Source organism: Aquarana catesbeiana, linkage group LG07, assembly GCF_042186555.1.
Source record: "Aquarana catesbeiana isolate 2022-GZ linkage group LG07, ASM4218655v1, whole genome shotgun sequence".
Classification (NCBI taxonomy): Eukaryota; Metazoa; Chordata; class Amphibia; order Anura; family Ranidae; genus Aquarana; species Aquarana catesbeiana.
Window position 1 is genome coordinate 155,615,773 of NC_133330.1, and position 26,388 is coordinate 155,642,160.

The following is a 26,388-nucleotide window of genomic DNA, read 5'->3' on the forward strand; positions in this document are numbered from 1 at the left end:
GGACCTCAGTCAGGTTAAGAAGTGACTTAAAGAATGCTTCCGGAAACTCAGCTGGATGGTCCCCCTCCACCCAGGACCCTTACATTATTACTCCGAAGGCGGTTTTCCGCGTCATCAGATTGGCAACCAGTGATTGGACGGTGCACTGCAATGTGTAGAGGGCTTCATCATGGCGGGCAGTGAGGTCCTCTGTGGTAGAGATTCGTGACTCAGTCTCAGAAAGCCTACCTCTGAATTTGTCCAAATCTGCTCTGATGAGGTTACAGTCCACAGCCAGGTGGTCGATGCGGACCAGTAAGGAGGTTCTGCTCTGCTCTATGGAGGATAACAGTGGTGTTATTCAATTGAGGTGGCGCCTGCGGAGGTAGGGTGGCCGTGGGGTTCGCTGCCTGTTCCATGTCCGCCAGCAGCGCTTTAAATTGATCCAAAATGGCACTGGGACACTGGGCAGGCTGGGCTGGCGCCTTTTTGGTCACTGTTTTGCTCTTTGAGGGCATGAGCAGGTGATATGGGGTTGTACAGATAAAAAGACAGGATGGTAGGTTTGTCCCCTTTAAGAGATTGTGATTGCAGAGAAGGAGACTTGCATGCAGGGGAGGCAGATGCCTGTGGCTGGTTTTGGTGCTGAGATCTCCCACTGAGGCCTAGTGGTGTCGGGTGTCAGTCCCCAGATGCTGCACTCACTCCCTGTCCCCTTCAGGGATGTTTTCACAGGGGAAGAAGTGTGGGGTTGCCGTTCTTCCACAGATCACGGCACCAGGGAGATATATCAGACCCCTCAGGCCTCAAGATGGCGGCGGTCACGGAATGTGCGGTGCCAGCCGTGCGGGACCCCCCGGGAACCCCTGATGCTGTGCCCCTGGTCGGACTCCCCCGGGATGTAGCCACTGACCTGTGGGTGTGGGGCAACCGCTCGTCCCGCTGATCGCAGCACCCGAGCGCGGAGGATTCGGGAGGCTCTGCAGGCCTCAAAATGGCAGCAGGCCCTGGCTGCGTGGGGAGGGCTGCGGGCTGTGTATTAACACAACAGGCCGGCTGGGCTTCAAAAATCTGGAAGGGACAGAGGCAGGTAATGTCCTGGGGCAGGAAGAGCACTTATTTTAGCTCACCGGGGTGTTCTGTGGAGAGGATGGCTAAGGATTGCTTCAGGAGCTGTTCAGTCGCACGTCCTCCTCGGCTCACATCCGGACCGGGGAGGGAAAATGGCTAATTGGGCCCAATTTGGACATTTTCACTTAGGGGTGTACTCACTTTTGTTGCCAGCGGTTTAGACATTAATGGCTGTATGTTGAGTTATTTTGAGGGGACGGCAAATTTACACTGTTATACAAGCTGTACACTCACTACATTGTAGCAAAGTGTCATTTCTTCAGTGTTGTCACTTGAAAAGATATAATAAAATATTTACAAAAATGTGAGGGGTGTACTCACTTTTGTGAGATACTGTATATATCTATAGATAGATATATATATATATAGATAGATAGATAGATAGATAGATAGATAGATAGATAGATAGATAGATAGATAGATAGATAGATATAGATATAGATATAGATATATCTATATATATATATAGATATATATCTATATATATATATGTACATGAAGACTACACCCCTTCGCTTCCACATGGACACATGTTCCGTTTACCAAGTATCCTGTATCATCATCATATGTAGTGCCACCAGCAGCAAAAATCATTAACAGTTCATCAACAGTTCATCAATATACTGTATAATGCCACCAGCAGCATTAATTATCAATAGTTGATCAATAATAATAACATCAGTCTATAATTAGTTCATAATCAACTCTAAATCATTCCATAACTAATTGTTTATTTCACCCTTGTTTCATATTTACCTACACAGATATTTATATCTAGGCTCATACCAATGACACATTACATGTCTTTCCCTTCCTCCCCCACTTTACTTCATCTGACAACACATAAGTTGGTACTGTGATCTCCTGCAGGTCACCACGCAAATAGGCCTGCCCACAGACTGCTTTTCCGGGCTCTGATATGCCAGAGGACACTGATGCGGTCAATGCATCACTCTGGCCATCGTCTGTACTAATGATGGTGTGCATTCCAATGACCGGAGGAAGCACTTCCGGGATTTGAGTCACACGGCCATATTTTGTGCAGCCGCTCACACCTACACCTCTACCTCACTGAAGCACATACATGAGCGCTAATGCTGCGGAGTTCAACACGGCTACAGCTCAACAGGAGATGCTGCACAGCCATAGCATAGGTGGATCGCCTGGAACAGCCCAGCAATGAAGTGGACATACAGTCACAGATCTTAGGCTGCAATACCGTAATCAACCATTGCGTAGGTCACAACCATGGATGATTTCATTCATTTCTTTTTACTCCTACCAAAGCCTTGAGCTTTTGAAGACTTCTAATTCTAATTCTATTAGCATATCTGGTTACTTTATTCAACCTTCACTCATTACACTATGTTATATCTATAGGTCCCCAAGACCAACAACAACAAACAGACGATCCTATCTCGCTCCAACTAGAATATCTGTGAGGGGTTGCAGTGTTGTGGCACCAACACCAGTGCCCAAGGCCCAAATTTTCAGCCCCTGTTAAACAGGGGCATATAATTTCAATTTTTGATGCAATACTTTGCAGCAGGGCTCATTCCTGCGCTCCAACTAGAGTATCTGTGATGGGTTGCAGTGTTGTGGCACCAGCACCAGTGCCCAAGGCCCAAATTTTCAGCCCCTGTTAAACAGGGGCATATAATTACAATTTTTGATGCAATACTTTGTAGCAAGGCTCATTCCTGCGCTCCAACTATAGCATCTGTGAGGGGTTGCAGTGTTGTGGCACCCGTGCCTAAGGCCCAATTTTTCTGCCCCTGTTCAACAGGGAGATGTAATTACAATTCTTGATCTAATATTTCACAGCAGGGCCCATTCCTGCGCCCAAGAGTAACTGTGAGGGCGTACAGTGTTGTGGCACCAGCACCACCATCACCCCCACCACCACCAAAGGCCCAATTTTTCTACCACTGTTCAACAATGGCATGTAATTACAATTCTTGATCTAATATTTCACAGCAGGGCCCGTTCCTGCGCCCACCAAGAGTAACTGTGAGGGCTTATAGTATTGTGGCAACACCAACACCTAAGGCCCAAATTTCTGCAGAGTATATAGGGCAGGCCCCTACTTTCAAACATCCAACTTACAAATGACTCCTACTTGCAAACGGAAGGAGACAACAGGAAGTGAGATGAAATTTACCCCTAGGAAGGGAAATTCTCTCCTGTAAGAGTTAATATGGGAAAAACGAGTCTCCTCTTCACTGATGCTTTATCACCAATCCTTGTTTCACTAAAAACCCCACATTTTCAAAAAACATTTGTCATTGGGACAGAAAGTGAGGTGAAATCTTCTGAAAAGGTGCACAGACAGCAAAACAAATGTTACAGGGGTGATAACCCTTCCCTATGTTTTCCAAAAAGCTTAAAAATAGATTTTTTGGCTAGAGCTACACTTTAAAAATGTACCAGTTCAAAATTACAAACAGATTCTACTTAACAAACCTACAGTCCCTGTCTTGTTTGCACCACCTGTATACTGCTGTTCAGAGTATATAGGGCCTGGGGCCCCACACCTTTCCTTTTTTTAATTTGGGTGCGGGGTTCCCCTTAATATCTATACAAGACCCAAAGGGCCTGGTAATGGACTGGGGGGGTGCCCATGCCGTTTGTCTCACTGATTTTCATCCATATTGCCAGGACCCGACATTACATTAAAGACGCAAGCATTTAAATGACTTTTATTCCTTTAAAAATTTCATTTTGTGCAGGGACTATTCTAAGCACGGGACACACGTGCCACTTTACAGGCATACTTTAGACACCCCAAAGGTACGATATTTAAAGGAATATTTCACTTTTTTTTTTTCACTTTAAGCATCATTAAAATCACTGCTCCTGAAAAAACGACCGTTTTTAAAACTTTTTTTTGCATTGATACATGTCCCCTGGGGCAGAACCCGGGTCCCCAAACCCTTTTTAGGACAATAACTTGCATATTAGCCTTTAAAATTAGCACTTTTGATTTTGAACATTAGAGTCCCATACACTTTAATGGGGTTCTAAAGTTTGCGCGAACTTTCGGTCCGTTCGCAGGTTCTGGTGCGAACCGAATCGGGGGGGGCGTGTTCGGCTCATCCCTACTCCTGAACCCTGCATTCTGAGTGTAACCCACTTCTTAACCCTGCATTCTGAGTGTAATGCATTTCTTAACCCTGTATTCTGAGCCTAACATATTCCTGAACCCTGCATTCTGAGCGCAACCCACTCCTGAACCCTGCATTCTGAGTGCAACGCACTCCTGAACCCTGCATTCTGAGTGCAACACACTCCTGAATCCTGCATTCTGAGCGCAACGCACTCGTGAACCCTGCATTCTGAGCGCAACGCACTCCTGATCCCTACATTCTGAGAACAGCGTACGCCTTATCCAGGCATTCTGAGAGCAACGAACTCCCGATCTGAGCTTAAAACACTCCCTAACCCTGCGCTCTGAGCGTAGCACACTCCTGATCCCGGCAATCTGAGCGCAACACACTCCTGATCCCTGCATTCTGAGTGCAACACACTCCTGATCCCTGCATTCTGAGCGCAATACACTACTTAATCCTGCATTCTGAGCATAACGCACACCTTAACCCTGCATTTTGAGTGCAGTGCACTCCTGATCCCTGCATTCTGAGCTGAAATGTTTGCACTTGGTGGACTTTATAATACAGTTTGTATATTCTACTGTTATATTACTACACATTATGTACACCAATTTTGTGTTTTTATGATATTGTCTGTCATGTCTTAAAGGGACAACGTACCTATCTTTTATACTGATTTTGTTTTTCATTATATTCTTAAAATGACAGCGCACCTATTTTAGAGAAATCCAAAAATGAACACACGAGACACGGTCAAGCTTTCACCCAAAGTAGGCACCTGCCTACAAGCTATTTGGATTTGGACACAGACATTTCCCAAGTTCTGTTTTATAGTGCAGGTTAGTGACCTGACCAGGGTCTATAGCTCACCTCCAATCATGTCATTTCACCCCATATTGATATTGTTTGTTAATTAAAACATGCTATAAGTAAGTATATGACATTTTGCAAAGTAGACTATAGAGCAGCCATAGAGGGATATCTTTAAAACAGATAGTTTAAACATGTATTGTATTATTTGCAAACCAGGATTATTTGTTTTTATGCAAGTTTGCTAGAAATATATAAGGGTATATAGCAGAGGGTTAGTTCAGAATCTTCAGAAATATAAGCACTTTACTCCCAGGTGGTCCTGTTTTATCGATGCCTAAACTTGTTATTAACCCCATGCCACCTGCCATGGCGTCCCTTTAAAAAGTTCTAAATGTCAAGGGGGTAAGAAGGATCGGCATTAATGTGACCACTTTGATTGGCTGTCACGGTGGTCGCATGTTGGGCATTAGCCAGCTTGACCTCTGTGCTGGGAGGTTCAGGAAGCAGGTCTACTGGATCACTGACACAGATCTCACTGGGAGCTAGAGCATAGATTCCCCAGGGTGTGCAGTCTATGAGCCAGCAGGTGCTCACCAGAGCCTCCAGTGGTGAGGATGGACTGGGCTGCAGTCTGGCTCCAGGTCGCGGCCCCCAGGGTCTCACAGCTCACGCTCACGGTAGACTACAGGAGAAGAGGAAGGAGGCAGCAGGCTGGAACAACAAGGAAAGTAAGGGACAAGCCAAGATTGGGGCCACAAGCAGACAAGGACAACAGAGTTCACGCCAAGGTTCAGGGTCACAGGCAAACAGGGATGGTCGGGGACACGCCAAAGGTCAGGGTCACGAGCAGACAGGAATAGTTAAGAACAGGCCAAAGTCAGTAACTGGAATCAGACGTAGGAAACACAGCAAGTACACATGAAAGCTAACACACAATGGTTGATCAGCACTGCTGGCTTGCAGTGCACAGGTTAATATAGGATTCCCTGATAGGGCCTGGGGTGGGGCCATGCTTAGAGGAGAGGATATAAAACCAGTCAGGTGAGAGGCAGCTGGTCTTTAGAGATGAACACATGGAGACAGGTAAGCTGACAGAAAACTCTATTGCATAACCATGACAGTACCCCCCCTCTTATGAGGCCTCCCCCTCCCCCACCTGGGCCCTGGCTTAAAGGGAAACTCCAGATGAAACCTCCTCAACAGACGAGGCGCAAAGTTCTCAGATGCAGTGATCCAAGACCTCTCCTCAGGACCAAACCCTTCCCAATGTACGAGGTACTGAAGAATGTCTCCACGGCACCGGGAATCGAGAACTTGACTAACCTCGTACTTAAGATTATCCTCAGAGACCGAAACCGAGGTAAGGAGAGGACTAGAGGACTTATTGAGGGCTAAAGGCTTCTTAGGAATGGGTAAAGGCATAAGAAGACCATCAGGAGTCTGAGCAGGGTCCCCTAGACCCTTAAAGATGAGCTGGACATCCAACACAGGACCATCAGACTGGGTAGAGGTCGGTGGATCCCTGAGGTCAGGTTGGTTAGAAGGTGACGTGTCACAAGAGTTAAGCTGGATAGCTGAAACACAAACAGAATGTAGAGAGCCCTGAACAAAAGATTGAAAACCCCACCTGGCCGAATGAGGCAGTCTATCCAATGGATGGATTGAGCCTCTTAAACAGGTTTGAACGGACGTAGTAGCAGTAGGGTGAGGCCAGGTTACAGAAGGTCCTGAACAAGAAGCAGGAAGCTCACTGGGCATAGGCTGGACTGGTGCAGAGGCCGACTGAACAGCATCGCCAGGTGCAGCGACCACCAGAATTTTATCGCAGGGCGTAGCGACTGTGGAACTGGTGGAAGAGTCAGCCTGGGTGTGTGTCCAAGGGGGTCCAGGGACAGGCAAAGGGAAATGGCCATGCAAACTGGAGTGACTGATCGGCTCAGGTTCACAGGTGGGCTCCTCATCCAGAGTGCCACACGACCAAGAGAGTGCCTCAGCCCGACTATTACAGGAGACATTCCAGAAATCGCTATATGCAGCGGGAAGAGCAGAAGATACTGGGATGGTGGCAACAGGAAGTTTCTCTTTTGGGGTAACCTTGAGTAGGCAGGAGGAGGAACAGGAGGAACCCCAAGTCAAGATCTGTCCAGCAGTCCAGTCAACACGTGGAGAATGGAGCCGTAAACAAGGAAGACCTAATATGATAGGAGATGAAGCCTTAGGTAAGACAAGGAATGATATCCACTCCTGGTGGAGTGTCCCTACCGACATCTTAACAGGGAGGGTCTGGAAGCGGATACAGCCCCCTGGAAGAACAGTGCCATCAATTGCCAAGACCACCAATGGCGTTGTAAGGGGCAAAAGGGTAAGTCTCATGGAAGACGCAGTTCCCCAGTCCATAAAATTGCCAGCGGCTCCGGGAATCTAGATATGTCGAGACCGAACACAGTCTGGTTTGTAATCAGTTTATTCATAATTTTTTACTTCTGTATTTTTTGTACTTTTGCAATAAACAGTATTTTAAAAAAAAAGTTGAGAAGTCAGGATTAGGTAACACACAAAATTCAAGGTTCAGGATTAAGTAGCACACAGAGTTCAAGGGACAGAATTAGGTAATGCACACAGTTTAGGGGTCAGGGTTAAGTAACACACAGAGTTCAGGGTCTGGAGCAAGTAACATACAGAGTTCAGGGGTCAGGATTAAGTAATGCACATAGTTCAGGTATCAGGATTAAGAATTTCACAAAGTTCAGGGTCGGTATTTAGTAACACAGAGCTCAGTGGTCAGGATTTAGTAATGCACAAAGTTCAAGAGTCAGGATTAAGTAGCACACAGGTTTCAGGGTCAGGATTAGGTAATAAACAGAGTCAGGATTTAGCCACAGAGTTTAGGGGTTAGGATTAAGTATTGCAGAGATTTCAGTATCCCTGATGAAGATTTTAACTACTACTAAATTTTGAAACGCGTTGGATTAAGTATCACCTTTCACCGTATTTCAATATACAATGTTTTTACAATTAAATTCTATATGCTTGAATTTTCTATGTTGTCAAATAAATGAATTTTTCTAAAAATTTCTTTCCAATGCCTTTAAAATCCCACAACAGAGGTTTTCTTCTTATTGTACAATTTACAAGAGATGATGGCAATTACATGCCCAATCACATGAGTCTGCATCCGTAGCAGCCAGATGCCCCTGGGATAGGCCCAATCTCTGGCCTAGCAGCCTGGGGCGTACGACACACGTCCACCCAGACAGCCATCCAGGTGGCACAGAACACAGGTCAACTGACCTCACCCGAATATCTAGGCTCTCCCAGCAGGCCAAGGGATTCAAGAAAACCCCTGCCCATTGGCTGGGACACCCACATACCCATAACCTGACCTTGGGTTGCCCTTCCCGTATCTAGTACCACCAAGTACCCGGCCACCTAGTGGTAGAAGAGAAAAGTGCAACAAGGCCAAGCTTAGGGGGAAATCAATAGATTCCTATCAATTGACCAAGATAACTACTCTTGGCAAGTAAATTTGTGAGGAGCTCCCTGACTAAACTCCAGGGTGCTACACAGCCAAGAGACAGTAGTTGCCAGGAGGCCTCCCATCGAGGCAAAGCTTTTTTTTTCTATTTTTCGGGTCCATCGGGCGCCATGATTGAAGATGGATGGACATCGTGGGACACTTTGTTTTTAAATAAAGGAATTGTCAAAAACTGTCTCCTGCCGTTTTTACTTTTTTGACACTTTTTTTGGTGAATGGGTAGGGGTACATTGTACCCCTACCCATTCACATAGGGGGGCGGGATCTGGGGGCCACAGTATATATAATCACGGCTCAAGGGGACTAAGTCCACGCCCCACACTATATAAGGCTGCTTACATAGCAGCTGTGTATAGTGTGTGACTGTGGACGGTGATAGATTGAGCTAGATTAGGTAGGCAAGTTAGTTAGTGGAAGTATATATATATATATATATACAGTATTTCACAAAAGTGAGTACACCCCTCTCATTTTTGTAAATGTTTTATTATATCTTTTCATGTGACAACACTGAAGAAATGACACTTTGCTACAATGTAAAGCAGTGAGTGTACGGCTTGTATAACAGTATAAATTTGCTGTTCCCTCAAAATAACTCAACAGTGATTATTGTCTAAACCGCTGGCAAAATAAATGTGAGCATACCCCTAATTGAAAATGTCCAAATTGGGCCCAATTAGCCATTTTCCCTCCCCAATGTCATGTGACTCGTTAGTGTTACAAGGTCTCAGGTGTGAATGGGGAGCAGGTGTGTTAAATTTGGTGTTATCACTCTCTCTCGCTCATACTGGTCACTGGAAGTTCAACATGGCACCTCATGGCAAAGAACTCTGAGGATCTGAAAAAAGTATTGTTGCTCTACATAAAGATGGCCTAGGCTTTAAGAAGATTGCCAAGACCCTGAAACTGAGCTGCAGCATGGTGGCCAAGACCATACAGCTGTTTAACAGGCCAGGTTCCACTCAGAACATGCCTTGACATGGTCGACCAAAGTAGTTTAGTGCTCAGCATCCTATCCAGAGGTTTCTTTGGAAAATAGTCGTTTGCGTGCTTCCAGCATTGCTGCAGAAGTTGAAGGGGTGGGGTGTCAGCCTGTCAGTGCTCAGACCATACACCGCATACTGCATCAAATTGGTCTGCATTGCTGTCGTCCCAGAAGGAAGCCTCTTCTAAAGATGATGCACAAGAAAGCCTGCAAACATTTTGCTGAAGACAAGCAGATTAAGGACATGACAGAAACAAAATGTTACCCCAGCTCCACTGCCAATATGAAAGTCCACGAGCTGTGATCCGGTGCTCTAGCCAGGACGTTCAGGCCCCAAATACAATACTTGAATCAAAAAGGGCTGGCAACTCGGATGCTCTTGAATAAAAGTCCTTTATTGGTTACATGAGTACACGGGTACAGGCAATACGCTGACGCGTATAGCCTGTACCCGTGTACCCATGTAACCAATAAAGGACTTTTATTCAAGAGCATCCAAGTTGCCAGCCCTTTTTGATTCAAGACTAAGGACATGGATTACTGGAACTATGTCCTGTGGTCTGATGAGACCAAGATAAACATATTTAGTTCAGATGGTGTCAAGCGTGTGTTGCGGCAACCAGGTGAGGAGTACAAAGACAAGTGTGTCTTGCCTACAGTCAAGCATGGTGGTGGGAGTGTCATGGTCTGGGGATGCGCGAGTACTGCCGGCACTGGGGCGCTACAGTTCATTGAGGGAACCATGAATGCCAACATGTACTGTGACATAATAAAGCCAAGCATGATCCCCTCCTTTCGGAGACTGGGCCACAGGGCAGTATTCCAACATGATAATTACCCCACACACACCTCCAAGATGACCACTGCCTTGCTAAAGAAGCTAAGGGTAAAGGTGATGGACTGGCCAAGCATGTCTCCAGAACCTAAACCCTGTTGAGCATCTGTGGGGCATCCTCAAACGGAAGGTGGAGGAGCGCAAGGTCTCTAACATCCACCAGCTCCGTGATGTCGTCACGGAGGAGTGGAAGAAGACTCCAGTGGCAACCTGTGAAGCTCTGGTTAACTCCATGCCCAAGAGGGTTAAGGCAGTGCTGGAAAATAATTGTGGCCACATAAAATATTGACACTTTGGGCCCAATTTGGACATTTTCATTTAGTGGTGTACTCACTTTAGTTGCCAGCGGTTTAGACATTAATGGCTGTGTGTTTAGTTATTTTGAGGGGACAGAAAATTTACACTGTTATACAAGCTGTACACTCACTACTTTACATTGTAGCAAAGAATCATTTCTTCAGTGTTATCACATGAAAAGATATAACAAAATATTTACAAAAACGTGAGGGGTGTACTCACTTTTGTGAGATACTGTATGTATGTATATATATATATATATATATATATATATATATATTAAATACACTGCCACTAACTAACTTGCCTGCCTAATCTAGCTCAATCTATCACTGTCCACAGTCACACACTATACACGGCCGCTATGTAAGCAGCCTTATATAGCGTGGGGCGTGGACTTAGTCCCCTTGAGCCGTGATTGGCCTTTGGCCAATTATGGCTCTCGCAGCAGAGTGCGCTGTGATTGGCCAAAGCATGCAGGTCAGGTGCAGAGCAGAGCCTGATGAAGGAGCATGCATGCTCCGAACGTGAAGCACCGCCCGCCTCACCCCGCTCCTAGAAGTGAAGACGCAGGTCAGCACGGCGCTCCATGGAGGATCCATGACCGACATCCTGGCTGCCCGGAGGCTCTGAGGACCCTCGGCACCACCGGAACAGCTACCAGGACCCAGGTCACAGGACTCACATCCCAGGAACCCCCCCACTGCCCCGTGACACCCACATCCCCCGAGAGCACGCGGATGAAACTACTTATATGCTGGTTTTTAACAACCCAAATGTAGGTGTTTTTATCTATTGTAATAAATATTTTTAACATACATGCTGCACTTAGAGGGCGCCGTCCTTCTTTCTTTTTTACAGGTGCATGCTCTGGCCAATCATCAGATATCAATGCACTGCGATCTCACAGTGCATTATGGGGTGTTATGTGGCACTCAAATTTGCCGCGAACACCTCATAATATTCGTTGTTCAGCGAGTGGGCGAACACCCGATGTTCGAGTTGAACTTACGTTCGACTCGAACATCGAGCTCATCCCTAGTCAGGATGAAGTAATTCAAAAAGTTCAGGGGTCAGGATTTAGTTATGCAAAATGTTCAGGGGTCAGGATTAGGTAACACAAAGGGATTAGGGTCAGGATTAAATAGCACGCAGGATGAGGACGTGACGTGTGACGTCTGAGCGGGGGGAGGGGCCTGATGGCGGCGCTGGGGTGAGGGTCGGGGACGAGCTGCACCGATCAGACGGGGTATGCAAGGAGCGGGGTGAGAGCCCGCGGCGTGCCCGGGAAAGGAATCCCCAAAGGACTATATGATCCACCCAGCCCTGAAAACGCCAGCAGCGGCGTAAGCCCAGAGCAAACCCCCTCTGCCGGCAGGAGCGGCTGGGTTAGAGACGGGCCCCCAGCAGTCTCGGACTGGAAGCAGCGTGAAAGCAAGGGAGGAAGTGGAGGCTTGCCAGGTGATTAGCCCCGACTGTGGAGCTGAAGTTGGAGCAGACAGCAGCATTCGCTGAGCCTGGTCTGGATGCTTGGCTGGCCGGATCTTGCCTCCCCCATCCCCAACTTCAAGTGCCTATTACTCCCCACCCTTCAGCTGGTTCAAGGTAACCGAATTGAGGCAGTCCACAGCGGGTGTAGCGTTAGGAAGCTGGAGACAAAAGGTATGAAAAATTTTTTTAACTATATACTGAAGACTTACAAGGAAGAAGGATGTGGTCTGGAGTCTGGAGTCACTAGGAAAGCTTTTAGAGAAAGGTGATCAAGGGTCATCATAGACCAGGACTTTCCCGTGTTTTTTTTTTTTTTTCTTTTTGTCCCTCCTTCTCTCTTCCCTCCTTTTGTTGTGCATTATGCTGGGTAGCCTATGAGTTAGGCAAGCTAGACCCCAGGAACCGGGGAGCAGGGGTGCACCCCATGTGCGTACCAGTCTAGTCAGGTACAAGAGGGGCGAAAAACTGGGACTTCTCTGCGACAATTAATACAAGCAGTACTAGTGCCCTGGGTGGGAAGGAGCATGAAGTACAACGGAGCAACGTGGCAGCGTTTGGTAGTTGGAGGTTTGGAAACCACAAGTTAAACATCTATATCAATTACCAGAGGTAAAGAGCCGTCAGGAGGGCGAAGCATGAGAGGCCAGTCCCAAAGAACAACAGAACCTAAGAACCCAAGGGAGAGTCTAAACTCCAGCTCAATACAAAAATATCTTAAAGAAGCAAGCTTAAAGAGCCCCAGAATGGACACGAAACAATCAGGAACAAAAGATAAAAAGAAAGATCAACAGAAACAAAAGGGGGGACAGGGGGATAGGCCCAGGGAAGATCCAGAGCCAGAAGGAGCGTATGCTAGCAGCGATATTGAAGAGCAAAGAAGCATGGCGCTCGCCCCAAATAAAATAGAAATGATGGAAATGTTCGCCAAACTTGAAAACGTTATAAAAGCAGAAATATTGAACGTTTTTGAACCAATTTGAAATATAGCTGGGGGTTTCCAACATCCCTGATTGTCATAAAGGAAGGGAGATCTTATAAGATGAGATTCCAGGAAGAGATGCAGGACTTTTGTGACAGTCTGGGTCTGCCTATTCCTGATGCGGCAAGAAGGGAGAGTCGTTGAGTACAAAGGACACCAACATGGCATTCAATAGAGGAACTGAGGAGAGGGAGGAGCCTGGTAATGGCTCTGTGCACGGCGTGAGGATCCTGAGAACCCTCTCCCTGCAGCTGAGAGGAATGATCGGCCTGATGAGAAGGTGTAGGTAGCTTCCCTCCCCGCCCCCCCTGCTCATCACTCTCTGAGCTGTCTTGCGGTGTAAGCCAGAGGAAGTTTGTACCTGCGTCTGCCTGCATCCCCCCCCCCCCACCCCTCCGTAGTCGGACGGGCTAGAAGGCTCATCGAGGACGGGGGGTTAGGAGAACTGGAAAACCGCGGAGATCGGAGCGCTTCGGAAGCGACGGCAGCAGGGAAAACGGTGCGCTGCTGGGGGCTGTTTCAAGTCCCCAGCGGTGTTGCCGGCCGCGGAGAGCGGAGGAACCAGCTGAAGTGCACCGGGGAATTTCGGAGGAGAGAGCCAGGAAGGTGGGTGAGCGGAGCAAGGAGCAGCGGCAGCGGACACTGAAGAGCTGAGAGCGGAGAACAGCTGCGACTTCAGCGGGTCAGACAGACCTGGGCAGATTGATAACATCAGAAACAGCACCTGAGCGTTCGCAGCATCAGAGAGCAGCAGCAAGCAGTAGTGAGCGTCCCTTTGTGTCCCAACTTCAACAACAACTAAAAGATAAGTACCGTATTTTTTTTTTTTTTTTTCCTCTTTTGGCTTTTTTCTATTGCAATTGTCTTGAAGTGAACAAGCAAAGGAAAAGTAATAGAACAAAAGAAAGGGAAAGGGAAAGAACAAATTGAAATAAAATGGAATGAAAAGCGAAAGTAAATGAAAGTAAACGAAGGCGAAAGAGCTGAAAAAGTAGAATCAAGTGAGCTAAGAAAAATAATAAAAACAGGGGAGAAGAGAAGGAGAAGGTGAAAGAGAGACAAGCCAACGGAAGAGTTGTCTCCCAGCCCCCACCTGTTTGCTGCTGCTGCTGCAGTATCTCCCTTTCTTGTGATTTTTTTTTTTTTTTTTTTTGTTTTGTTTTTGGTTTTTGTTTTTGTTTTTTGCAAATGGTACTAACTATAGGCTTGATAGTACAAACTATAGAATAAGAAGAAATTTCATAGTAACAAAAATGTGGAACATATAAGCTCATACTGGAACTATACTGCTGAATATATAAATCATCTTGCTGAATACTTGAATTAGATTACATTATATCGCTAAAACATTTGAATTATTTTGCTGAGCACCTGGGCCCTCATGTACACGGGCTGTTGGGAGAACGTTGTGAAAACGCCAGTGTCTTTGCAGTGACTTTTTTTAACTTTTTTCAGCTTTTTTCAGCGTTTTTGCAATAGCGTTTTTTTTTTTTTTTTTCCTCTTTTGGCTTTTTTCTATTGCAATTGTTTTTTTGAAGTGAACAAGCAAAGGAAAAGTAATAGAACAAAAGAAAGGGAAAGGGAAAGAACACATTGAAATAAAATGGAATGAAAAGTGAAAGTAAATGAAAGTAAATGAAGGCGAAAGAGCTGAAAAAGTTGAATCAAGTGAGCTAAGAAAAACAATAAAAACAGGGGGGGGAACAGGGGAGAAGAGAAGGAGAAGGTGAAACAGAGACAAGCCAACGGAAGAGTTGTCTCCCAGCCCCCACCTGCTTGCTGCTGCTGCAGTATCTCCCTTTCTTGTGATTTTTTTTTTTTTTGTTTTTTTTTTTTTTTTTGCAAATGGTACTAACTATAGGCTTGATAGTACAAACTATAGAATAAGAAGAAATTTCATAGTAACAAAAATTTGGAACATATAAGCTCATACTGGAACTATACTGCTGAATATATAAATCATCTTGCTGAATACTTGAATTAGATTGCATTATATCGCTAAAACATTTGAATTATTTTGCTGAGCACCTGGGCCCTCATGCACACGGGCTGTTAGAAAAGCGCTGTGAAGATGCCGGTGTCTTTGCAGTGACTTTTTTTATCTTTTTTCAGCTTTTTGCAGCGTTTTTGCAATAGCGTTTTTGAGCGTTTTTTTTTTTTTTTCTTCAATGGATCAAAAACGCTGGAGGACGTTGGAGAATGATGTTTTTGGGCGTTTTTGAGCGTTTTTGAGCGTTTTTTAGCGTTGGAGCGTTTTTGCAGCTGAAAAACGTCTCTCGGAACCCATTGGGCCTGGGTTTTTTTTTTTTTTTTTGCAGCTTAGGAACGCCTATGCCACTTGCAGCTCAGAGACGCCTAGGTGGGCATGAAGCCATAGACTAACATAGACAGGCCTTTTTGAGCTGCAGAAAGGGCTTAGAAAAGCAGCTGTAGAGATGTCCGTGTGCATGGGGACTTAATACTATGGTTTAAACAATTGAACAGCACCAAGGAATGCTTAATGTACTTAAGGTAGTAACATAACTTCTGGGAAACGGAGACTACTCATATCTCATTAATTATCTCTATTATTGGATTGTGGGGAGGATGGTGGGTATGAGAACGGAACAAAAGAAATATTAGTAAAAATAAGTCAATTTAAGAAGGCTGGGAGATTTTTTCATCATTAAGAGACCCCAACCAAGGGGTATTCTGGAAGGCAGCTTCGAAGATCTTATAAATCCAGCCATAGAAACAAACATGAAGGGGAAAACAACAAGAAGTGCGGGAGCAATACCGAAATCACCTAGGACCAGCCTAGGCCCAAGTCCAGGCCCTATGAACAGGTATATACAGCAAGGAATCGGAGAAGGAGAGAAACAAGTGGGTTCAAAGGGCAGACAAATAGATACAAAAGAGAAGGACAACAAGGATAAAAAAGGCCAGTATAAAGTACAAACAGAAACCAGCCACCTCTCAGAACCCAGAATGGAGCCAGAAATGGGAGAGGAAGACAGAGGAAAGGAGGAAGGACAACAAGGGCCACAGTTGCCAACAAAACAGGATATGGAAAAAATGTTCGCGGCACTAGAGAATTCCCTAAAAGCAGAGATATCAACACTCCATAAAGACATGGGATATATGTTAAACAGAGTGGAAGAAGTAGAGATCAAAGTAGACCTACATCAAAAAAACATAAAGGAACTGGAAGAGGAAATAAAGAAACTAAAACGGGAACAACAGGAACAATCATATAAAATAGAAGAGCAAGAAAATAGAGATAAAAAGAAAAACTTGAGAATACGCGGGTTACCGGAAACAGAACAAGCAGAAAACCTAATAGAAAAAATGAACAATCTCTTCAACCAAATCTTGGGAAAGGATGCAACCAACATAATAGGAATAGAAAGTGTCTTTCGAGTAAAAAAACCTCAAAGGTTCTCAAGGGAAACACCTAGAGATGTAATAGTACGCTTCGAAAAATGGGAAGAAAAAAAACAGATCTGGATAAACCTAAAGAGGAAAACACAAATAGAGTTTGCGGAAGGTAAATTACAAATATTTCAAGATTTGTCTCAAGAAACGTTGAAAAGACGACGGACATTAAAACCACTATTAGGAATCCTCCGGGAGCAAGAAATTCAATACAACTGGGGTTTTCCAGCATGTCTAATAGCAAGGAAAAACGGAATAAGTGCGAGGCTAAGATATGTGGAGGAGATTCCGGACTTTTGCAACAAACTAGAAATCCCCTCCCCAGAACTGGAAAAATATGCAAATAGACAGGAGCAAATAACGGCAGGAGATGACCTGCAATGGCAATTAAATTCAAGGAACAGACATCAAGATGTGGAATCTCGAGGAAATTAATAACTGAGAAAATACCACACATTAGTGCAAGGGGCCTTAGAGTGGAAGGGGGGGGGGGGGCTGGGGTTGATGGGATGGGAAAAAAGGAAAGTGAAAGGATTGGTAAAACACAACAAAAATGCAGGGAGAGGAAGACAGGGACTCACGGAGTGGACAGGGGGTCGCCCTATTAGTGCTTAGGCGAGGGGGGAATAGGGTGTCTCACAGAGCTCCGCCTCACAATAAATAGAGCAGAGGGTGTGCCCCACAAAACAAAGTAAAATGCTCTCAGCTCTAGAGAATATGGGGGTAAAAAACCCATATCAGAAAAAAGGGAGGGGGAGGAGGGAAAAGGGAGGGAAGGAGGGAGGGGAGGGAAAGGTCTGATCCACATGAGTGGTTACATAGGCGCACCTATTTTGAGACAAGAGATGAGGAGACCCCGTGCGTCCGCTGGGTGTCCCCTCCACCCGGCCTTCTAAGAGGACCGGGTGGGGGGGAGGGCCGGAGGATGGGCGGGGAAGAAAAGGCACAAGAATGGAAAACGTAAACAGCATAAAAATAATCTCCTATAATGTCCGAGGACTAAATTCCCCAGGGAAGAGAAACATCATTCTCCGAGAACTAGAAAAAAGTAAAGCAGAAATAATTTTCCTACAGGAGACGCATATAACCCAAAACTCAAATACCAAAATTTATTCAAGAAACATACCAACATGGTATCAAGGAGACTCGCCAATAAGAAGGGCCAAAGGAGTAGCCATCGGTTTAGGGAAAAATGTACGTTTTCTAATAGATCAAAGGAAAATAGATCCGGAGGGTCGATATCTTTTTATTACAGGAACTATACAAGGGGTAAAATATACATTGGCTAATGTCTATTGTCCTAATAAGAACCCTAAAAAATATTTGATAGATATCATTAAAATACTAATGGAATTCAAACAAGGAAAATTAATACTAGCCGGAGACTTCAACTTCAGCATGGATAACAAAATGGACAGCACCTCAATAGTAAGGGACAAAGAGGTAAAACAACTAAAGAAATTAAAAAGAACACTATATGAACAGCAACTAATAGATCCTTGGAGAATTCAGCACCCCAGCACAAAGGACTACACATTCTACTCAACAGTACACAAAAGTTACTCCAGATTGGATTACATCATGGTCGAACATAGAAACTTGGAAGAAATAGAAGAAACAAAAATAGGTATAATAACCGCCTCAGATCACAGCCCAGTAACGTTGAGAATGAAAATAAAAGGAGAAGTCTTTGAAAGGGGTCCATGGAGAATCAACGAAACTTTATTAGAAGACAGCGAGACCGAAAAAAGTATCATAGAAGAAATTAAAAGATATTTTGAGGAAAACGATACACCAGAGGTATCGAAAGCAACTATATGGGAGGCGCATAAATCTGTTATTAGGGGCAAATTAATAGCCATAGGGGCAACAAAAAAACAGGAAAGGAAAACAAACATGCAACAAATAATTAAAGAAATTTATGAATTGGAACGAAAACACAAAAATCAAGTAAACAACAAAATCTTCGGCCTATTATCTCAAAAGAGAGAGCAATTAAAAGACTGGATGGAACAAGAAGAAAGGAAGGAGTACAACAGAGTAGTACAAGAAAAATACAAATGGGGTAACAAACCAGGAAAATACCTAGCAAATTTGGTAAAAAAAAAGAAGTCTTTGAATTACATTGAGAAGATCAAAAATGAAAAAGGAGAAGTGGTAAATAAAACTACAGATATTAGCGATAACATTTCAAAAATACTTCAGCTCCCTATATGCAATAAAAGGACAGGAAAGTTGGAAAGAAGCGAATACAAGAACAAAGAGGATACAAGAATATCTAAAAAAAGCAAATTTACCAAAAATAAAAATAGACCAACTAGAAGAATTGGAAAAAAATATTACGCAAGAAGAGGTAAAACTGGCATTAAAGGAAACTCCCGTAGGAAAAAGTCCAGGACCAGACGGGTTCACGGTCAAATACTATAAAAAATTTGAAGAACAGCTGACTCCAAAACTATTAGAATATATGAATTCCTTAGGGGAAGATGAAGAAATAAGAAGTGAATCGCTACTAGCTCATATTACAATACTACCAAAAGAAGGGAAAGACAAAGTTAACTGCTCAAGCTACAGGCCAATAGCCCTATTAAACGCTGATATGAAGCTGTACTCCAAGATCCTGGCCACTAGGATAAAAAAACTAATCCCACAGTGGATCAACCCGGACCAGACTGGTTTTGTCCCGGGGAGAGAGGGGCGGGACAACAGCCTAAAATCATTACTGATGTTGCACAAGAAGGTGCAGAATGAGACCCCAGTTCTATTCCTGTCATTGGATGCAGAAAAAGCATTCGACAGGGTAGACTGGGGTTTCATGATGGATACATTGCGGCACTTGGGTATCGGGACAAAAATGATGAAGTGGATAACAAATTTGTATAATGGCCCGACAGCAGTCGTAAAAGTAAACGGTAGACTCTCTCCAATAATTAAGATGCAGAACGGAACACGGCAAGGCTGTCCACTGTCTCCACTATTATACGTATTGGCTTTAGAACCATTATTAGCAACACTCCGCAATAACAAAGAGGTAGAAGGAGCGAGACTAGGAGGAAAAGAGCATAAGATCGCAGCTTACGCGGACGACATCTTGATGTACGTATCCAACCCAAGAGTGTCACTCCCAAACATATTGAAAGAAATAAAAAAATACGGAGAACTGTCAAACTTCAAAATTAATCCAATAAAAACGGAAATATTAAACATAGGACTAGAGAAAAAGGAAGTTCAGTTTTTACAAAAAGAATTCCCATTTACGTGGGTAAAAGAACTAAATTACCTTGGAATTAAAATAACTCCTAGAGTGGAAAAAATGTACCAGGCAAATTTTATCCCATTGATCAATGAGGTCAAAGAAGAAATGAAAAAGTTAAGAATACAGCCACTTTCATGGATTGGAAGAATAAATATCTTCAAGATGATGATACTACCCAAAATAAATTACAGATTACAGATGCTACCAGTAAAGATCCCGCAGAGCTTTTTTAAAATAATTAAAACAATTTTGTTAACATACATATGGTTTAATAAAAAACCAAGAATCAAATACACGCTGATTACAAGGAAAAAGGAGCACGGAGGTCTGGCCGCTCCAGATATAAGTAGGTACTATAAAGCCATAGTTTTAACACGAATGTTAGAGTGGACAAATGAGAAAAATGAAAAAAAATGGGTGGAAATGGAAAACATAATAAGCGGAGTCACATTACATAAGAATATTTGGATTCCACGGAAATATAGAACATTGGACACTGACACACACGAAATAACAAAAAATGTATTTAAAATTTGGGACACCATTCACTTAAAGAATGAATGGAAATATAATTCACCACTATTAGCACTCACAGGATCGAATTTCTTCACCCCTGGGAAGGAAATATTTGGAATTCAAGGAATACGTAACCCACAATTGAAAGATATCACTAGAAATGGCAAAATAAGAACACGAGTAGAAATAGAGGAAAGGAATGGATGGAAGATGAATGAATGGAATTATAATCAACTAAGGCACTTAGTAAGCACAATACCACACCCACTGAGAGACGAAACGAAATTAACCGCACTGGAAAAGCTATGTAGCAATGAAATACCATTGAAAAACGGAACATCAAAAATTTATAGTACACTGACAGATTTGGAAGCACAAGAAAGACCAGAATACATAAATCAATGGGAAAAAGAAATGAATATAAAAATAGATAACCAAAAAGTGGAAAAAATGATAGAAATGGGATATAATAAGGCCTGGGACATGAAGACTATTGAAATGAATTATAAACTAGTATCAAGATGGTATATGACCCCAGTAAGAATACACAGATTTCATCAAGACAAAACCTCTTTGTGTTGGAGAAAATGTGGCCAAATAGCAACGATCATACACATATGGTGGGAATGCCCAATAATAATGGAGTACTGGAAGGAAGTGTTAAATAACATAAAAGAAATAACTGAAGAAGAAATAGAACAAAACATCTGGACTTGCCTCTTCCATATCTATAATAAACCTAAGAAACAATATAGAAAATCAATAGTACCTAACCTCCTGAATGCGGCCAAGGCCTTAATTTCCAAGAATTGGCTAAAAAGTGGAAAACCAGACATTAGAAACTGGCTAAAGGAAATAGATTATCACTACAAAATGGAAGGAGGAGAGAAAAGGGATAATAGTAGATGGGAAAGTTGGAAAAAATACAAAGTCTCAGACATTTATTTAGATAAGATAAAAGAAAGAATAGGTGCAGAGCCAAGTGGATAAATAAATAACATAAAGGAACGGACCAAATACAGGGGAGGGGGAGGGGGGGTGGGGGGAAATAAGAGGGACTGAGAGAGAATAAGATAATAGTGGGTTCATATTTATAGGAGGCGTTTTGTCGTCGATTTTTAAAATTATTAAATAATATCCTAGAAGGGAAAAACAATAAAGATGTGACGGAAACAATCCACAATGATGTGAAAAATGAGAAGAGATAAAGTTTGACATATAAAGTTGAAATAATGTCTCTCAGAAAAATTTTCGCTGAAGTGGAAAAAGAAAAAAAAAAAAAAATAGAGGAACTGAGGGACAACCGGGGGGGGGGGGGATTGGGGGGGTGAGAGGGGGGATGTGGTGTGTCCTTTGTTTTGTTTTTTTTTCCCCCTCTCTACCATCTGCTCTGGGGAGCCCACAGGAAACGACACTGGACTCAAGTTATAAAAAAGCTTGGACTGGGGAATAAGGGGGGGGAGTATTTGATAAAATGGGGGCTGCTGCTGGGTGGGGGGTCTGGGGAGGCTGACGTCCCTGGTCGGGGTGCTCGTTCTCCACCCCTCCTGTTCCCCCCGCCCTATTAAAGGATGGGGGGGTACCGGAGGTTGTCGTCGGAGTACCACCCTCGGAAATGAGGCGTGCAGTATGGGATTTAGACTATCCCCTACGTGTGGGCTTTGGGCTGGTTTACAGCCGGTGGGAGGGGGGTGGGTTGGGGCGGGGGTGGGAAGGGGGGGAGAGGGGGGGAGGGGTTTTCCTGCAGGGGGGCTACAGCTGAGCAGCCGTCAGGGGAGTGTGGATAAATCGAGCTAAATGCCAGAGCTCAAATTCTTAACATATAATGTGAAGGGATTGAACTCGCCTACGAAAAGACACAAAATACTTAAGGAACTTCAACATTATAGAGCCGATATAGTATTTCTTCAGGAGACCCATCTGGCCACTGATTCTAGAATTAGGCTGTTCTCCCCAGGTTTGCCCCTGTGGATCTATGGTGATACGCCTATTAAGAGATCTAAGGGAGTAGCAATAGGGTTTTCAAAGGCCTCTAATTTTTCACTAGTAGATAGGGTGACGGACCCTGATGGCCATTTTATTTTTTTTGAAGGGCAACATGGGGAATAAAATGTTTACTTTAGCGAATGTCTACTGCCCCAAGAAAATTCCGACGGTGTTTCTGGGACAGGTTCTGGCGAAACTAGTGAAGTTTAGGGAGGGGGCGGTGGTTCTGGAGGGGGATTTTAACTTTTTTGCTTTAGTCCTGATCTGGATAGTACGTCTCGGGCTCAGGGGACAAGGAAGGCCCTACTTAGCGCAATAGGGCGTCGGCTGCTTCGTTGTCACCTGATGGATGTCTGGAGGATGCAGCATGCAAAGGTTAAGGATTACACCTACTTTTCCCCTGTGCACGGGACGTATTCAAGACTAGATTACATATTTGCGGACCATAGCTTGCTGGATTGGGTGGAGGAAACTAGAATAGAAATTATCTCCCTATCGGATCATTCACCGGTCACGATGAAGTTGAGGATCCCAGAGTTGCAAAGGCAACCCTTCTCGTGGAAGCTGAATGAATACTTGTTCAATGATCCAAAAGTATTAGAAAGGTTCCAGGAAGAAGCTGAATTTTTCTTTAAAACAAATGACACAGGAGAAGTTTCCCCCTCCATTTTATGGGAAGCGCACAAAGCGTATATTAGAGGGGTCCTCATTTCCATTGGGGCAGGGGTGAAAAAAAAGAGAAAAGAAGAAAGGGAAAGGTTGATCGAGGAAATCTTTTTACTGGAACAGAATCATAAAAAGTTGAAGGGGCAGAATCAGGACGGCTTCCGCCAGTTAGCTGCTAAAAGGGAGGAGTTGAGGGACTATATGGAACAGGACTCCAAAAGAGCTCTCAATAAGATAACAAGAGATAATTATTTTTGGGCGAATAAGTCGAGCAAGCACCTGGCCAGACTAGTAAGAAAGAAAAGGGACCGGAACTTTATTGAAAAAATACAAAATAAAAAAGGGGAGACAATAGTCACTAGTAAAGGGATAGCAGAAGAGTTTAAAAAGTTCTATGAGGCCCTATACTCCATTGGGCAACACAGAGTAGGTGACCTAACTGATATGGGGAGGGCAGAGGAATTCCTGAGGGGGGCGGGTGTAGTGGAGCTAGCTGAGGAAGATAGAGGTATCCTTGATAGACCTATAGGGGTGGAGAAAATCTTGGCAGCTCTGAAAAATTCCCCAAAGGGCAAGAGCCCAGGTCCAGACGGGTTCACGACCCTATACCTAGAAGAATTGAAACACATCCTCTTTCCTAGGCTCTGTCATTTTTGGAATGAGTTGGGTTCCAATTGTGTAATGGAGAGAGAAGCCCTAGCAGCCTCTATCACATTGATATTAAAAGAAGGGAAAAATGCTAGGCTCTGTTCGAGTTATAGACCCATTTCGCTGCTAAAGTGCTGGCAAGCAGATTGAAGGATAAAATGACCACCCTGGTACATGCAGACCAGACGGGTTTTGTGCCGGGGAGACAGAGCAGGGACAATGGGGTGCGAGCAGCGCTCCTACTGGAATCCAGCAAACTTGGAGGGACCCCAGTTCTACTCCTGTCAGTGGACGCGGAAAAAGCGTTTGACAGGATAGACTGGGGGTTCATGATTAAAACTTTGGAAGTAATGGGGGTTGGCCCAAGGTTTATTTCTTGGGTCAAGATACTATATAATAACCCCACGGCATCCATAAGGGTGAATGGGGTTCTTTCCAAACTCTTTAATATGGAAAATGGTACTAGACAGGGGTGCCCTCTATCCCCCCTCCTATTTGTCCTGTCCCTTGAGCCTTAACTAGCCACTATCCGTAATAATCCAGACTGTAGCGGAGTGAAGAAAGGAGCAGAGGAACACAAACTCGTGGCTTTTGCCGACGACATTATGTTCTTTATTGTGAACCCCAGAATTACCATACCTAATGTACTACAGATCCTTAGAAGATATGGGGAGATTTCCAATTTTAAAATAAATCTGAGGAAGTCGGAGATCCTGAATATCAGTGTGGGAAAACAAGAGGAGGCTCGCCTCATTGAGCTGTTCCCCTTTCCCTGGAAAAAGGAAATTAAGTATTTGGGGATAAAATTATCCAACACATTAAAAAAATTGTATTTAAATAACTATATTCCGTTGTTGGATGAGATTAGGCAGGAAGACAGAAGATTATCATCAAGGCCCCTTTCATGGCTTGGCAGGGTGAATGCGGTTAAAATGATGTTTACACCTAAAATATTGTATAAATTTCAGATGCTGCCAATTCCACTCCCCCAATCTTATCTAAGAGCTTTACGAAATTTGATAGCAAGATTTGTCTGGGGTGGTAAAAAGTCACGTATCTCCTATGCAGTCCTGAGTAGGGGAAAAAAAAAGAGGGATTAGCTCTGCCTGACTTTAATAAGTACTATCTAGCAGTAATATTGTCACACGTTATTGAATGGTCAAAGAAGGGTTTGGAGAAGAGATGGGTCAATATAGAACACTATTTGAGCAACACTGAACTAGGTCATATTATTTGGAATCCCCCAAAATACAGAGCACTGGGCACTAACACGGCGGTATTGACACGTAACACTCTTAAATTTTGGGACCAGATTCACACACAGAATAAGTGGAGACACAATTCACCTTTGATTTACATGAAAGACAACATATTTTTTGAGCCTGGGATGAGGGAGGTGGGGGGGAATTGGATAAAAGATGATTGCATTCAACTAAAAAATTTTATCAGCAAGGGGGAAATACGCACGTTTGCCGACTTGAAGGCTTAATCTGAGTTTTGGGTGATGGATGGGTGGAGGTACGTCCAGCTTTCGCACTTCATAGATAGGTTACAGAAACCACTCAGAAGCGAGGAGGAGTATAGACCACTTGAGCAGCTCTGTGTGAGGGAGCAATTGGGTGGCTCTATCGCTCAAATTTATAAGATTCTGGGGGCTAGGGGGGAGCTGGAGGTACCTCCATACATCAAAAATTGGGAGCGGGAGTTAGGGTCACAATGCAGTAAATCCACGTTAGAGAAGATATTGAAGATGGTACACTATTCGGCACTTGATACTAAGAGAACTGAAATAAATTTTAAATGTCTTGCAAGATGGTACGCCACCCCAGACAAATTAAGTAAATTCGATAGTACTAAATCTGAGACATGTTGGAGAGGGTGTGCTTGTTTGGGAACAATGGCCCATGTTTGGTGGGAGTGCCCCATTATTAAAACATTCTGGAAAAAAATCATAACACTGATTAAGGAAATTACAGAGGAAGCAATTTTAGAGGATCCATGGGTGTGTTTATTCCATGGTACGGAGGAGTCGGTGAAGAGATACCAATCTTCTATTGTCCCTATATTGTTGGACGCAGCCAAGAAGCAGATTGCATCGATCCGGCAAGTCCAAACACTCGAGACTGGTTTTTCTGCATAAATGAAATCTACAATGTCGAGAGTATGGACAGTAGGGGATTGGTACCTGATGAGGGGGATGAACGGGTAGACAAATGGGCAGTATGGCAAAAATTTAAAAATACTTGGAGATATCTGGAGGAGATCCTAAGTGTTGTATGAGGGCTAGAGATCCGGGAGTGACTGGTAGGAGCAACTGTGTAGGCTGTTCTATCTGTAACCATCTGCAGGAGAGGGGGGGTGGGGGGTTGGGGGGGGGGTTTTAAGGAGATTGATATGAATATGATGTAATTCGGTAAATTTGATTTATGCTTGTAGGGTTTGGTTTTGTATTGATAAAATATTAAATAAAGAATTAAAAAAAAAAAAAGGATTAAATAGCACATTGTTCAAGGGTCAGTATTAAGTAATGCACAAAGCTCAGGGGTCAGGATTAAGTAATGCATAAAGTTCAGGGGTCAGGATTTACTAATGCACAAAGTACAGGGTTTAGGATTAAGTAATGCACAAAATTGAGAAGTCAGGATTAGGTAACAAACAAAAGTAAAGATTCAGGATTAGGTAACATACAGAGTTCAAGAGTCAGAATTATGTAAGGGTCAGGATTAAGAAGTGCACAGTGATCATAG